General features: G+C 36.5%; 1 protein-coding gene and 1 long non-coding RNA gene across 2 annotated transcripts in view; one reads left to right on the top strand and one right to left on the bottom strand.

Moving 5' to 3' along the window:
* GUCY1A2 (guanylate cyclase 1 soluble subunit alpha 2) overlaps positions 1-13,792 on the top strand; it is a 339,638-nt gene that overhangs the window by 237,298 nt on the left and 88,548 nt on the right. The window lies entirely within an intron of this gene.
* On the bottom strand, positions 10,558-11,608 carry LOC131486753 (uncharacterized). Its single transcript, XR_009249434.1, has 2 exons — positions 11,222-11,608; positions 10,558-11,078 (listed from the first exon to the last, which is right to left on the bottom strand). It is a non-coding gene; the product is annotated as an uncharacterized LOC131486753 (long non-coding RNA).

Here is a 13,792-nt window from a genome sequence, read left to right as displayed (position 1 = left end):
AGTTTTTAAAAAATATTTGCATTGAATTTCATCACACAGGCACACAAATTCAAATTCGCTTCATTAGTTTAGAGAACAGTGCATTTTATATAATGAGGCAATTATACAGAGATTGTGAAAGAGTTTAAAAAAAGACAATGTGTAATCATGTTGTAATACTAACGTGTTTAGCAATCTTAATTGCAAATCAGGGAAATGCTATGAATCTTCTCTAACCGCCTAGTCCAAAGGCAGGAATATTAACATACAATTTATGTATACTACAATTTGCATGTACTACATTAAATTGTAACTTGTGTGAACTTCGACTGAATCTTCTAATGAGTTTACAGGATTTTTTGAGATTATGAAATAATTATTCTCCAATTAATTTTTAAATACTTGTTATTTATAAAGGAAATCTGATGTTGTTACTTTAATATTTGGAGGGATTTGTTCTCTGCAAATACTGCAGTATTCACTTAACCCCATGAGATTATAGCCCAAGATTGTATCTAGGGAAAAAAAAAACTAATTATTTGGTAATTTGATTCTCTGTGATTCTTTGAGAAGTGTTTATGTATAATATTCTAATTTTATTTTTCACCCTGAAGTGTGTATTGTACTTACCAGAAATGTTCTATCTCTAGAACTTAAACCTAAGGGTTCAGAAGAACTACTTGGGCATTGTGGGAACTCACTAAAATAGCCCAATTTATTCTCACCTCCTGTGTTTATCCAGTAGACACGTTTGAAAGTACTTTTAATCTTTTAGCTAATGCAGATAGTTGCAGTTTTGGTAAATTACTGTTTTATTGTAGCAATAATGTACAAAGTTACTATTACTGGTGAAATTTATGGCTAAATGTATTTTCTAATACATCACTTTGTATAGTGAATTTATATGGTACTAGAAATGTGTTTCTGTGTCTTTAAAGAATATGTTTAGAGAATATTTTCACTAAGAGTTTACCAGTACAGGAGGTTACAATAGGTTCTCTTTTATACTTTGCTTCTGTTTAATTATTAGAACTTTAAAGTCTGTATATTCTCTTCAGCTCTTCTAACTCACTAATACTCCCCTCAACTGGTTATGAAAATCATTCATTAAACCCGCCCCCTTGATACTTCATGTTGTCAGAGCAGTTTGTAGTTTTTTTAAGTTTCCATTCGTCTGACAAAACTTTTCATACTGTTTTTATTTCCTTGATGGTATCAGCCATCTTTAAACTCTTTGCTCCATAAATACCTTCTCTAGAGCCTCATGGTCTATGATATTATCTGTGCTTTCACTTATTTTTTAGTCATGTTACTTATCTCCTGTGTACCTAATTCTTGTTACTTTTTGTTTGTGTGCTGGAGATTGTGTATGAACAGTTAGAGAATCATTCGAGAAGTGGAATGATGTTACCCTCCTGCAGGGAAATTGTATGTGTTCTTCGGGTGGGAGGAATTGCTCGGGGCTCTAGCAATCAGGGTCACATGATTTAATGCCAGGCATCCTTCCCCATGGGGGCCAGTTACTGATTCACCTTATATTTTTGGTATCACCCTTATACCTGGGGTGTTGGCTCCTAGGGTCTCATCTTAAAAGTATGGAGGGTTTAACAAGGTGTCCCCCTTGGCCATCCTCAGACTTGGGTATTTGTCCCCGTAGTTCTGTAGGTACCGTTAGAGTCCCAAAAGCATTTCTCTAACCTCACTCCCTTCTGAAAGTCACAAGATGCCTGTAGCGGACAAGCACCCTCAGATTTAGTAATGACCTCTCACTGAGCTTCATCTTCGCCCCCTCCCCCCCATCTTGGTGTCATATTCTTTTCATTGCCTCGTGAGCTGACCTGCAGAGGGATATTCAGATTATATAACCTGCTCTTCCTAGAAATAGAAGTTCAAAGTCATGTACATTTTTTGTAAGAGTTTTATTACTAATAATGATTCATCCTCACTAATCTACATTTGTGCCTATTTTCAACCCAAGTCACAGATGATACTATCTGTAAATAGAAAAGACCAAAACATCTAACTGTGTTTAAACTAGCCACTGCAGAATAACAATAAATATCTGTTGAAGCACTTCGCAGTGTGCCAGGCAGTCGCCGATCCAAGGACTTGGCATGTGATAGCTCTGCTGAGTCTCACGAACCTAGAAGGACTCTATTGATATTATTTCAGTTTTACAGTTGAAGGCAAGAATAAGAAACATTCGTTAACCTGAGCTCCTAATTGCACTCTATAGGGCTTGTTAAATAGAAGTGTGGTAAATAAACTTCATATTGTCACAATTTTCTTACTGTGTAGAATCTGTTAAGTTAGACTTTTCATGGCTCTAGTCAAGAAAAGTTAAACTACCGTTAGGTGTCCTCTTGAAGAGAATGGAAATAAGTAATCTATTTAAGAATTATTCCATCCAAAACGATTAATTTTTTAAATTATGAAATGAGGGAGATAAGTTCCGTGATGTGTGTGTGGGGAGGGAATGGCTGTCATTTCATCCTTATTTTGAAAATCACAGTCACCAGCCAGATTGGGTGAATCCTTAGCCACTTTACTTCATTGTTTTTTCTCTGTTTATTGTCCCTTGGTTATTGTGGATTGTGACACAGAAGATGTATATTTTAAAATGTTTACATTTTTTCCTAAGATAGTCTTTGGATTTAAACATCGTGTCTTATATTCTAATTCATTATTTTTATGTTTTGAGCAAGAAATTTGTTTTAGTCATCGAATTGCACTTCTGGCCCGATGCTGCAGTTCTGAGCTGTAATAGAGCACACCTACTGCCTTGCAATCTTTCTATAAAATGTTGGCATAATGAATTAATAGACCTTAATATTTATGCTTTGCGCATGTCAATGAGCTAGAATTCCCTTCCTGGTTTGCTTTGGCTTTTGTCTTTAATCATGACTGGTTCTCATATAATATAGTTAGACTGATGATCACCTTTTTCATCTGTGGAAAAAATAGTTTGTCAGGCACACACTTCTGAAAGGGTTGGCCTTATTGAAGAGTTTTGTCACGATATTTGTCAAACAGATTTTCTAAGAAGTCATTTCGTGAAAGTGTTTGCATATTTTTGCTACATGCAAAAAAATAGCAGTAATACGTGTGTGCAAGGAAAAACAAAGCCAAGCAACTAAGGGAAAGTTAAATTGTTTGGGTGGAAACTGTGCACATAAAATACAAAATTGCTTAGCCTGGTTTTGTGTACTGGTTTTTACACTTCCGCATTTTCACAAGAGAAATGCACTTTAGTGGGGACACACTTTAAATGTTTTATAAAGTTATGCCGTTAAATCATGTCACGATGGGGTAAACCCTCCTCAAGAAGATATAATCTGTTTCATTTATTTTAGCCTGTCTGAGAGAGGGTCCCTCCCAGGAGTGTTTGTACAATGTCCTAAGAGGAGACTAGAAATTATATTAGTAAAGGTGCTCCTTTTCGTTTGATTCTTGCATCATGTGCTTTAGAGTGTGAAGCCTCTAAGCCGTTAGGTAGCTCATATTTTTATTTATCTGAGTTTTATGTAAAGAATAAGAATCTCTGTCTGCCAAGTCTTGCTCCTAAAAAGACATTAAGATGTGATTTTACCAACCTATTGTGAGGGCAGTTAGCCCATTATATTTTAGAATATGGTCTCTCTGGTGTTATTGACCAAGAAGGTTTTTCTTTTTTACTGCCAGTTTAACTTACTCTCTTTTAAAGTTAATTGTGACATGTGCATCTGCCAAGGCCAGCAGCTTGAATCTTATAATACCACCACTGATGTGAAGATAGCCAGATGGAATAATATGAGAGAGAGGAATGTGCTCTCTGCTTGCTAACTGTACTGTTAGGATTTATGTTTTTGATTTGTCACGCTGTCTTGAAATCTAATATCTAGCGCCAAATAAAAATGTAAAAATCATTTCAAAGTAACTTTATTAGTTTTCCAAAATCACAAAATGTCAAATGCCCTCTGAAAAATGACACACGGAAGAAAGTCACATCACCTGTAATTTACCACCCAACCATCACCACATATTAAATTGTGTCGTATATTAGGACATCTGGGTGGCTCAGTCAGTTAAGTGTCCAACTTCAGCTCAGGTGTTGATCTCACGGTTTGTGAGTTCAAGCCCCACGATGGGCTCTGTGCTGACACCTCACAGCCTGGAGCCTGCTTCAGATTCTGTGTCTCCCTCTCTCTCTCACCCTCCCCCACTCACATCTGTCTCTCTCTCTCAAAAATAAATAAATGTTTAAAAAATTAAAAAAATAGTGTTTATTCTTTTTTTTTTTTAATTTTTTTTTTCAACATTTATTTATTTTTGGGACAGAGAGAGACAGAGCATGAACGGGGGAGGGGCAGAGAGAGAGGGAGACACAGAATTGGAAACAGGCTCCAGGCTCTGAGCCATCAGCCCAGAGCCCGACGCGGGGCTCGAACTCACGGACCGCGAGATCGTGACCTGGCTGAAGTCGGACGCCCAACCAACTGCGCCACCCAGGCGCCCCAAAATAGTGTTTATTCTTGAAGGCTTTTTTTTCTCCTATGAATATTCAAACACATGGAAATAGAATATACAGACTTGAAGAGTAGATTCTTTTAAAAATTGAGAGGACTTCATTCAATAAAGTGAAATTATGTGACACTGTATACCATAGACGTACCTAAGCACACTGGTGAGACTTGGTAAGTTTTAGGAGGCATCTCTCATTGTTCTTAACTCACTTTGATTTTGCATTTGAATTTTTGAGTCATAGAAAGGCAACTCTTGAATCACCTGAGTTGCAAAAGTGGTAGGAATAATTCAGTGTCATGTGTGCTTTTAAAAGTCTGTTACCCTTTGTGTTGATATCATGCCAGGCATATGGTAATTGTCTGGGTCACCACTATAATATTCCTTATTTGGAATGTGGTTTCCTAGCAACTCTTGCTTTTTCCTAATGGCTGAATTGATTTCTGCACATTTGTAATGCTTCCCACAGCATCAGAAATTGTCACCCTGTGTGCAAATATTACAAGATCAAATTTACATGTAGATTCGGTTCTAAGAAATTATTCTGCTTTAACGCTTGCGTTTAATGTGCTCATTCAAAGGTTAAACCAACCATAAAAAAATAAATTTCGTAAAATCTGATGAATGCAGATCGCGCTCTTTGGTGAAACATGGTAATTTTGACGACAGTGTCCGAAATACGTTTGAGTAGTTTCTAGTAGAAGGCCTGCTGAAGTTGAAGAAATGGACTAATTTTGATGGTCAAATGACCAGAGAATCAGCAGGTGGGTACAAATATTGGCCTGGACTCTGCTTTGAATGTCTCACTTTGTAGATTTTGTCTGTATCTAGGAAAGTGGAGTTGAGAGACATTGCAAACCAGCTATACACTGGGTTGGTTTGGTAGTTCATATAGCATCTCATTCAGTCTACACAGCAACCCTATGAAGGGTACAGATGTAGTTCTTATATACTTTAAAGATCAAGAAATAAAACATCAGGGGTTAAAAAAAGTGTAAGATCATGGAGAAAATGATATGTATATTGTACGTCTTCTGTATGCCAGACTTTGTGTCGAGTGCTTTATACACTTTATGTCTTTTAATCTTGCTCACTCCTCAAAACCCTGCAGAGTAAATATAATCTTATTATTTCTGTAATCTTATTTTACCTTTAAACAATTGGAGCTTCAGAAGTTTACATAATTTGACCAAGATCATACAGCTAGTCAGTTGCAGAACTAAATTTGAACACAGATCTATCTTCTTGAAAAAAAAAAAAATCTTTGAACTTCTGCTATACCAAACTGGCCAGGACCTCGCCAGAATGTTCAGAGTAGAATTCTATTTCCTGAATATTTAATAAGAATTGCCTTTCATTGAGCACTTATTATGTGCCCAACATTATGCTAAACTAAAGTGCGTGCATGCTCCTTTTTCCTCTCATCTGTCTGTCCATCTATCTATACACACTCCTATGTACCTACACACATATATGTAATTTATTCACACATATACATGTGTCTTACAAGCATGTCTTCATATTGGTGAAATATATACAGGTATTGAATGTTACCATGTAAGTCCTACAGCAATCATGGACCATGAATAAGGTATCATCCTTATTTACAAATGAAAAAAACAGGACTCAGAGAGGTTAAGGGAGTTATTGTCAACTAAGAGTAAGTAGGTAAGTAAGAGTAGATTCCTAATTGGAATTTAAATCTGTTTGACTTCAAAGTCCCTCTCTCTAACCATTTCCCTAACACTGCCTCCACAATATAATTAGAATGTATGATTTCTAATCTTAGGACTAAGCTAATCACTTTAATCTTCCTTGAAAAAGAATGACTGCTTTTCTCTCTTCCTTAAGAAATGTTCAGATGTATCAGCAGTGCAATGACTTGAAGGCATTCTAATTTGAGACAAACCCTAGTGGCTGTAACTGTGCACAAAGATGTGGAAATGAGGATAATTATGTCTGCATTTAATATAGAGAGTTGAAAATTGGTGGTTTTCTAAAATTTCACAATCTCTGAAGGAAACGTTAAGTTGTGGATAATACTGAAATATGAACTTCTGTAATATTAGCTTCTTAGGAGAAATAGAAGATGTTATCTCTTCTTTGTGGCAATACAATAATCCCAAACTGGGAAAACAGAGATTTCAAACCACAACAGAAAACCCAAAAGAAATATTGTTCTTTAAGACATATTGTTTTCCAGATGGTATCAGTTGATTCTTTTGTATATTAAGTTATCCAGGATCGCTTTTATATTTACAATAACCAAAGCCCTGATGGGAAGTGGGAAAATGTAGTAAAATAGTTTGATCACTCAGCCAGCAAGCATTTACTGAATCTCTCTCATGGACAAAACTACATAATTGAGTTGCAGACTGAACTGTGGGAGTGCCAAATACTAATCTGCTTTTCCTTGGCTCTCATTAAGTAAAAATTCTGTCTACACAATACCACAACATCTGGTCACTTAAATCCATTCAGTCAAAAATGCAATTAGCCGCCCAGATTTTCAGACTCTAGGATTCCATTCAACTTGTTTGCTTTAATTATTAGTTTATCTGAAAGCTGTGTCAAACAGTCAGTAGCCTATATTTGGTTATTTCAACATGCTTGGCAAGCACCTTACCTAAGAAAAGGTACAGACATGGAAGAGAAAACCCAAGTCCTGCTTCTCACGGTCCCTCAGTCAAGTGTTTGTACAGACCCATGTGGTGTTCTACTTCTCCTATTCTGTTTACCTTCCCTACCCCTAGCCCACCCTACCCCCCAGACCCCACTTACTCCCCTTTCTCTGCCAATTTCATAAAACTGCTTGTCATTTTCCTATGGGCTACCTTAGATTTATTAACACAAAATAATATTGTTATAAATAATTCACATAAAACTGTTGATACTGGTTCACTTAGGAGAAGTGGCTTTTTCTACCTTTAACCCTGAAGTTTTATATTTGTGTACATTTTCCAAATATGTGCATGAATTACTTTACATATTCATTTTTCTTTTTTTAAGTGTATTTATTTATTTTGAGAGAGAGAGAGCATGCATAGGAGGAACAGAGAGAGAAGGAGAGACAGAGAATCCCAAGCAGGCTCCACGCTGTCAGTGCACAGCCTGATATTGGGGCTCGAAATCACTAACTGGGAGATCATGACCTGAGCCAAAATCAACAGTCAGACGCTTAACTAACTGAACCACCCAGGTGCCCCCTGCATGTATCAGTAAGAGTATACAGGCAGCACTATCATGGACTTCTATTCTTTCCTTCTTTATAAGTATCTATAATTTTAAAAACATAAATATATCTTAAAAATGAAGTAAGCACAAACTTTCACCTATGTATTCAGTTCATACAGAGTAATCAGCAGATAATGCTTAAAACTGAACAGGGTCATCAAGATAAAAAAGCTTCTGCACTGCAAAGGAAACAATCAACAAAATTAAAGGCAACCGATGGAATGGGAAAAGATGTTTGCAAATGACATATCGGACAAAGGGGTAGTATCCAAAATCTATAAAGAACTCACCAAACTGCACACCGGAAAAACAAATTATCCAGTGAAAAAATGGGCAGAAGACATGAATACACACTTCTCTAAAGAAGACATCCAGATGGCCAACAGGCACATGAAAAGTTGCTCAGCGTCACTCCTCATCAGGGAAATACACATCAAAACCATACTCATATATCACCTCACGTCAGTCAGAGTGGCTAAAATGAACATATCAGGAAACTACAGATGCTGGAGAGGATGTGGAGAAACGGGAACCCTCTTGCACTGTTGGTGGGAATGCAAACTGGTGCAGCCACTCTGCAAAACAGTGTGGAGGTTCCTCAAAAAATTAAAAATAGATCTACCCTATGACCCAGCAATAGCACTGCTAGGAATTTCCCCAAGGGATACAGGAGTGCTGATGCTTAGGGGCACTTGTACCCCAATGTTTCAGCAGCACTCTCAACAATAGCCAAATTATGGAAAGAGCCTAAATGTCCATCAACTGATGAATGGATAAAGAAGTTGTGGTTTATATATACAATGGAATACTACTTGGCAATGAGAAAGAATGAAATATGGCCTTTTGTAGCAACATGGATGGAACTGGAGAGTGTTATGGTAAGTGAAATAAGTCATATAGAGAAAGACAGATACCATATGTTTTCACTGTTATGTGGATCCTGAGAAACTTAACAGAAGACCATGGGGGAGGGGAAGGAAAAAAAAAGTTACAGAGAGGGAAGGAGGCAAACTATAAGAGACTCTTAAAAACTGAGAATAAACTGAGGGTTGATGGGGGGTGGGGGGGAGGGGAAAGTAGGTAATGGGCATTGAGGAGGGCACCTGTTGGGATGAGCACCAGGTGTTGTATGGAAACCAATGTGACAATAAATTTCATTTAAAAAATAAATAAATACAAAATAAATGCTAAAGAAGAATTTTAAAACATGAGCTGAGCTATTAACCATTATCTGCTAATTAATAAACAATTATGTTAATGAACAACAAAACTGAACAGGGTCAAAAACATTTATTGGCTAAAAATTATTAGGAACATCAAATCTTTTTAACAAAATGGGGCACTAAAGCATTTGGCCAGGAAAATGAGGGTTGGTAGAAATAATGGTCATAAAAGAAAACTACACTAGCAGAAATTAATATAAATAAATATTTGATTACTGAGTCACAAATCATGACTGCAAAAATTTTTTTTTTTTTAAATTTTTTTTTCAACGTTTTTTATTTATTTTTGGGACAGAGAGAGACAGAGCATGAATGGGGGAGGGGCAGAGAGAGAGGGAGACACAGAATCGGAAACAGGCTCCAGGCTCCGAGCCATCAGCCCAGAGCCTGAAGCGGGGCTCGAACTCACGGACCGCGAGATCGTGACCTGGCTGAAGTCGGACGCTTAACCGACTGCGCCACCCAGGCGCCCCAGGACTGCAAAATTTAAAATGGGTAAGAACTGATGCCATTTAAAATATTTTCAGAGGAACACAACTAGAAATGTAAAATATTAGAATCAGTTTAACTGTGTTATACAGAGCATAGATCAAGGAATTAAATTTACTTAACAGCAGTTCAGAAAATAATTCCTCATGATAAACTTCAGCATTGGTAAATTTCTGCATTCAATTGAATTCCTTGCTGGGATCCAGATGTCTCAAACTATAACTCTTTTATTAGTTATAGTAATTACCTGATGTTGTAGACATGTTTGCTCAATAAATTGAATTAAAATTTACCCAGTGGTGGGAGAAAGAGAATTTAGTTGTTATGACATTGATAGCTATCATATCTTTGCTTATATGTATATAATTTCTTCTCTCTGATCCTTCATTGTACAAGTAATATGTTTTTATATTTGCCATATTTTTGCCACCATTTACCTGGCGTACCACTAGATACACTGACTTCTGGAGTCTGTATAAATTTATAGTGGTCTCTATTTCCTTTATATTATCTTCTCATATTCTTCTTTTCTCCCTAAATTTGCGTATTTAGAATCACATGTTTTGAAAATTGCTAAACGTATCCCAGTGCTAAATTTACCACTTAAGGCAGAAATTAGTAATTGTGGTACCAAAAGTACAATGAAGCTAAGTGGAACTTCTTCATCATGCCGTTATTGAGAATATATATTGTGACATTATGATACAGTGTGATGTCTGCATTGTATGCAGTGGGGCATCCTGTGCTATATTGAAATCACTTTACTCTTTAGCTATGCTATTACAGCATATTACGTGTGTTAAAAGTTTAAGCATAATATAGCTTTTTGTCTTTACTGAACTGGGGCTAAAATGCCCTTCCTTTCCCCCCACCCCCTTTTACTCTAGTTTAGCCAGAATAACCAGAGATGATAATTATATAGGAACTTAGGAAATTCACTTGTATTTAGTTAATTTGTATTATAGTTAACTATTGGTAATTGTTAAGATTTTAAAAAATAGAACATTTGGAGGACAGTTCTGTCATTCCACATACAATAAAACAGGTATAAAACATTAGGTAACTCATTGGCAATGGAATCTCAACATTTGAGATTTACCAAGAAAGCTAATGAAGAAGACAAGGCCAGACAGAAGCAGGAGAAATAATTTTATAGTTTCTGTTTTTTCCCAGTAGCTGCTCATTATGATAGAAGAAATATCACTTGGAGTCTTTTTGAGGTTATTATATAAAAGAAGTAGAAAACATTGCACAAAGCTGTGTCAGGAAGTCCAATTATTTTGACCTCTTGAGTGTCATTTCTCTATTAGTAGAATATTACCATTTTTACTGTTTAGTTCTTGTAAAAAACTATTTTCTCCCAATTCCTGAGTCTTCCTTCAGTGAGAGACTCATGATTTTGGGGGCAACTGTTCATGTAGAACTTGGTCAAAGATGACAAGTAGATTTCTTCTTTTAACCTTCAGCTTTTCTGTTAGGGTTGGTCAGTTGTTAGCTTGCAAAAGGGAAAACAACCAATATGTCAGTACCCTTCTGTATCCCCATGCCTCTTCCATTGCATCTCTAACAACATGTTTACTTTTGAAAATAGTAGAGTGTCCTGATGTGTCTTCAGGTATGAACATTTTTCATATTTCTTGTATTTGTTGTCATCTTCAAATGTGTGAAAGAAATTGATTATAGAAAAATGATTTTTATTTACACTTTGCCTAAGTATCAAGTTACAAATACTATGAATTTATAATAAGAAGCTATTCTAAGGGAAAATTTTGACCTTTAAAAAAATTTATGCTTACGTGCATGATAGTTGTACGTTAACCTGTTGTTTGTCTGCCATTTTGTATTCTCCCATTCCCACGGATCTCACTGTGACCTGCAAGCCTAATCCTTTCAGAGGTTTTCAGTCTTTTATTTGTCTTCTGGCTATTTGCCTTCTGTTTGCCAAAGGCACAAATTGAGTGTCTTAAATGCTAGAATTTTATTGTCTCACGGTTTTGTGGCTAGAAATCTCAGATCAAGGCATTGGCAGCGCCAGGAGGCCCCTCTGAAGGCACTAGGAAAAGGTCTGTCTGTAGTTCTTGATCTGGGGACAGCATAACTTCCAGTCTTCACATGGTGCTCTCCTTGCGTGCATGTCTGTCCAGATTTCTCCTTTTTATAAGGGCATCAGTCTTACTGGATTAGAGGGCCCCACGCACAGTCCATACAGTATGACCTCATCTTAACCAGTTCCATGCACAATGATCCTGTTTCCTACATTAAGTTACATTCTGAGGTACTGGAACTTAGAATTTCAACATATGAATTTGGGGCAACACAATCCAATTCACAACACTTTATCTAGCCTAGATCCCATTGTCTCATATTTGGCTCAACACTGTTCCTGACAGCCCTCTAGTTTTATTCTTGTTTATCTCCTGCCACACTGGACTGCCTAAGTAGACCAGTCTGGGTCTGGAATTAATGAAGATTATTGGAGAACACGATGTGATCATGATAATTAAATTATCTGTTACAAACGCATGCCTTTGAACGCAACTGGTCCCTAAATTCTCAGGGGTGTCATTTTACTACCCTCTGGCAGTGACCGTTGCTTAATGTTTTTCACTCTTTAAAAGGGTTTATCTCTTACCCTTGCTACTTTTATTCTCAACAGACTCTTATTTTCCAATGAAATAAAATAATAGAAGGTATCAGTATGAATGACTTCACCTTTTCCTCCACACCACTCTCCTATATAGTCCTTTTTCAAATGTTTTCTCCTTGGCCTCTTTTGTCTCTCCTACTCAGCTGGTCCCCATGTGTCAACAAAATTTCTTCTATTATTAATACGAAATTTTGATAGTCTTTGAAGGCTTTCCTCTCTAACTCATTTTCCTCTCATTTTCCTATTCTATTCATCCTTCTTGGCCAAGTTTCACCGGTGTAAATTCATCACTAACAATCAAACTCTCTTTAGTGGCAATTAATTGCTCCCTCTTAAGGAAATCCATAACTTTTGTAGCATATAACTGTTGGTATTTAGTATCTCCTATCTTGCAAATAAATCCTTTATGTGTATTAGAGCCACCAATGATGGGTTCTGAAGTAAAATATCTTGTTACATAACAAGTTAAAGATAACAAAATTTGGGATTTGCCATTAAAAAGAGGTTATGTATACTTCTTTGTATTATGAATTATACTGGAAGAACTTTCGTATGTTGGATGGTGTCTCCATCTTTGTACATTGTAGTGCAAGCAGCTTATGAATAATTTATTGAATTATATTAAAATTGATACACTAATGTAGAATATTCATTGTGACAAACAGGAGAAAAATGATATCCTGGTATAGTTATTCATTCTTTATTCATTTTTTCATACATCACTTTTCCATCCAAAATATTTATCAAGATGGGACGCCTGGGTGGCTCAGTCAGTTGAGCGTCCAACTTCAGCTCAGGTCAGGATCTCGCAGTTTGTGAGTTTGAGCCCCACATCGGGCTCTGTGCTGACAGCTCAGAGCCTGGAGCCTGCTTCAGATTCTGTGTCTCCCTCTCTCTGCCCTTTCCCCGCTCATGCTCTCTCTCTCTCAAAAATGAATAAACGTTAAATATTAAATATTTAAATATTAAATATTAAAAAAAATATTTATCAAGATACTACTGTGTGCTTGATACCAGATACTCAATAGGTATAGAAAACTACAATTTACTATATAATTTTATTCTATAAATAAGTCCATTATGATTGTATTTGGCGAGCATATATGACTTTTTATTTTATTTTATTTATTTTATTTAAAATTTTTTTTTAATGTTTTATTTATTTTTGAGACACAGAGAGAGACAGAGCATGAGGAGGGGAGGGGCAGAGAGAGAGGGAGACACAGAATCGGAAACAGGCTCCAGGCTCTGAGCTGTCAGCACAGAGCCCGACGTGGGGCTTGAACTCACGAACTGTGAGATCATGACCTGAGCCGAAGTCGGATGCTCAACCGACTGAGCCACCCAGGTGCCCCGTGACTTTTTATTTTAAATTAAAACAAAGGTTTATTATTTCTTGTAGACTTGCATCAATTAAATATATTTGTGAACTTTTCTAATTTTATCTTGAACATTTTAATAATTCTTTTGCACACCTCTCTTCCTTCTCTCCCCATCTTTTTCCTCTTAATTTTTTATTCAAGTATAATTAACACACAGTGTTATATTAGTTTCAGGTATATGATACAATCAAAAATTCTGTACACTACTCAGTGCTCATCATGACAAGTGTATGCTTAACCCCCTTCACCTGTTTCACCTATCCCCCACTCACCCTTCCCTCTGGAAACCACCATTTCTCTATAGTTCAGGTCTGTTTTGTTAGTTTGTCTGGTTTTTT

This window comes from Neofelis nebulosa, chromosome 10 (assembly GCF_028018385.1).
Source record: "Neofelis nebulosa isolate mNeoNeb1 chromosome 10, mNeoNeb1.pri, whole genome shotgun sequence".
Lineage (NCBI taxonomy): Eukaryota > Metazoa > Chordata > Mammalia > Carnivora > Felidae > Neofelis > Neofelis nebulosa.
Note: the sequence above shows the minus strand (reverse complement) of the source record. Positions and strands in the feature narration are given on the sequence as shown.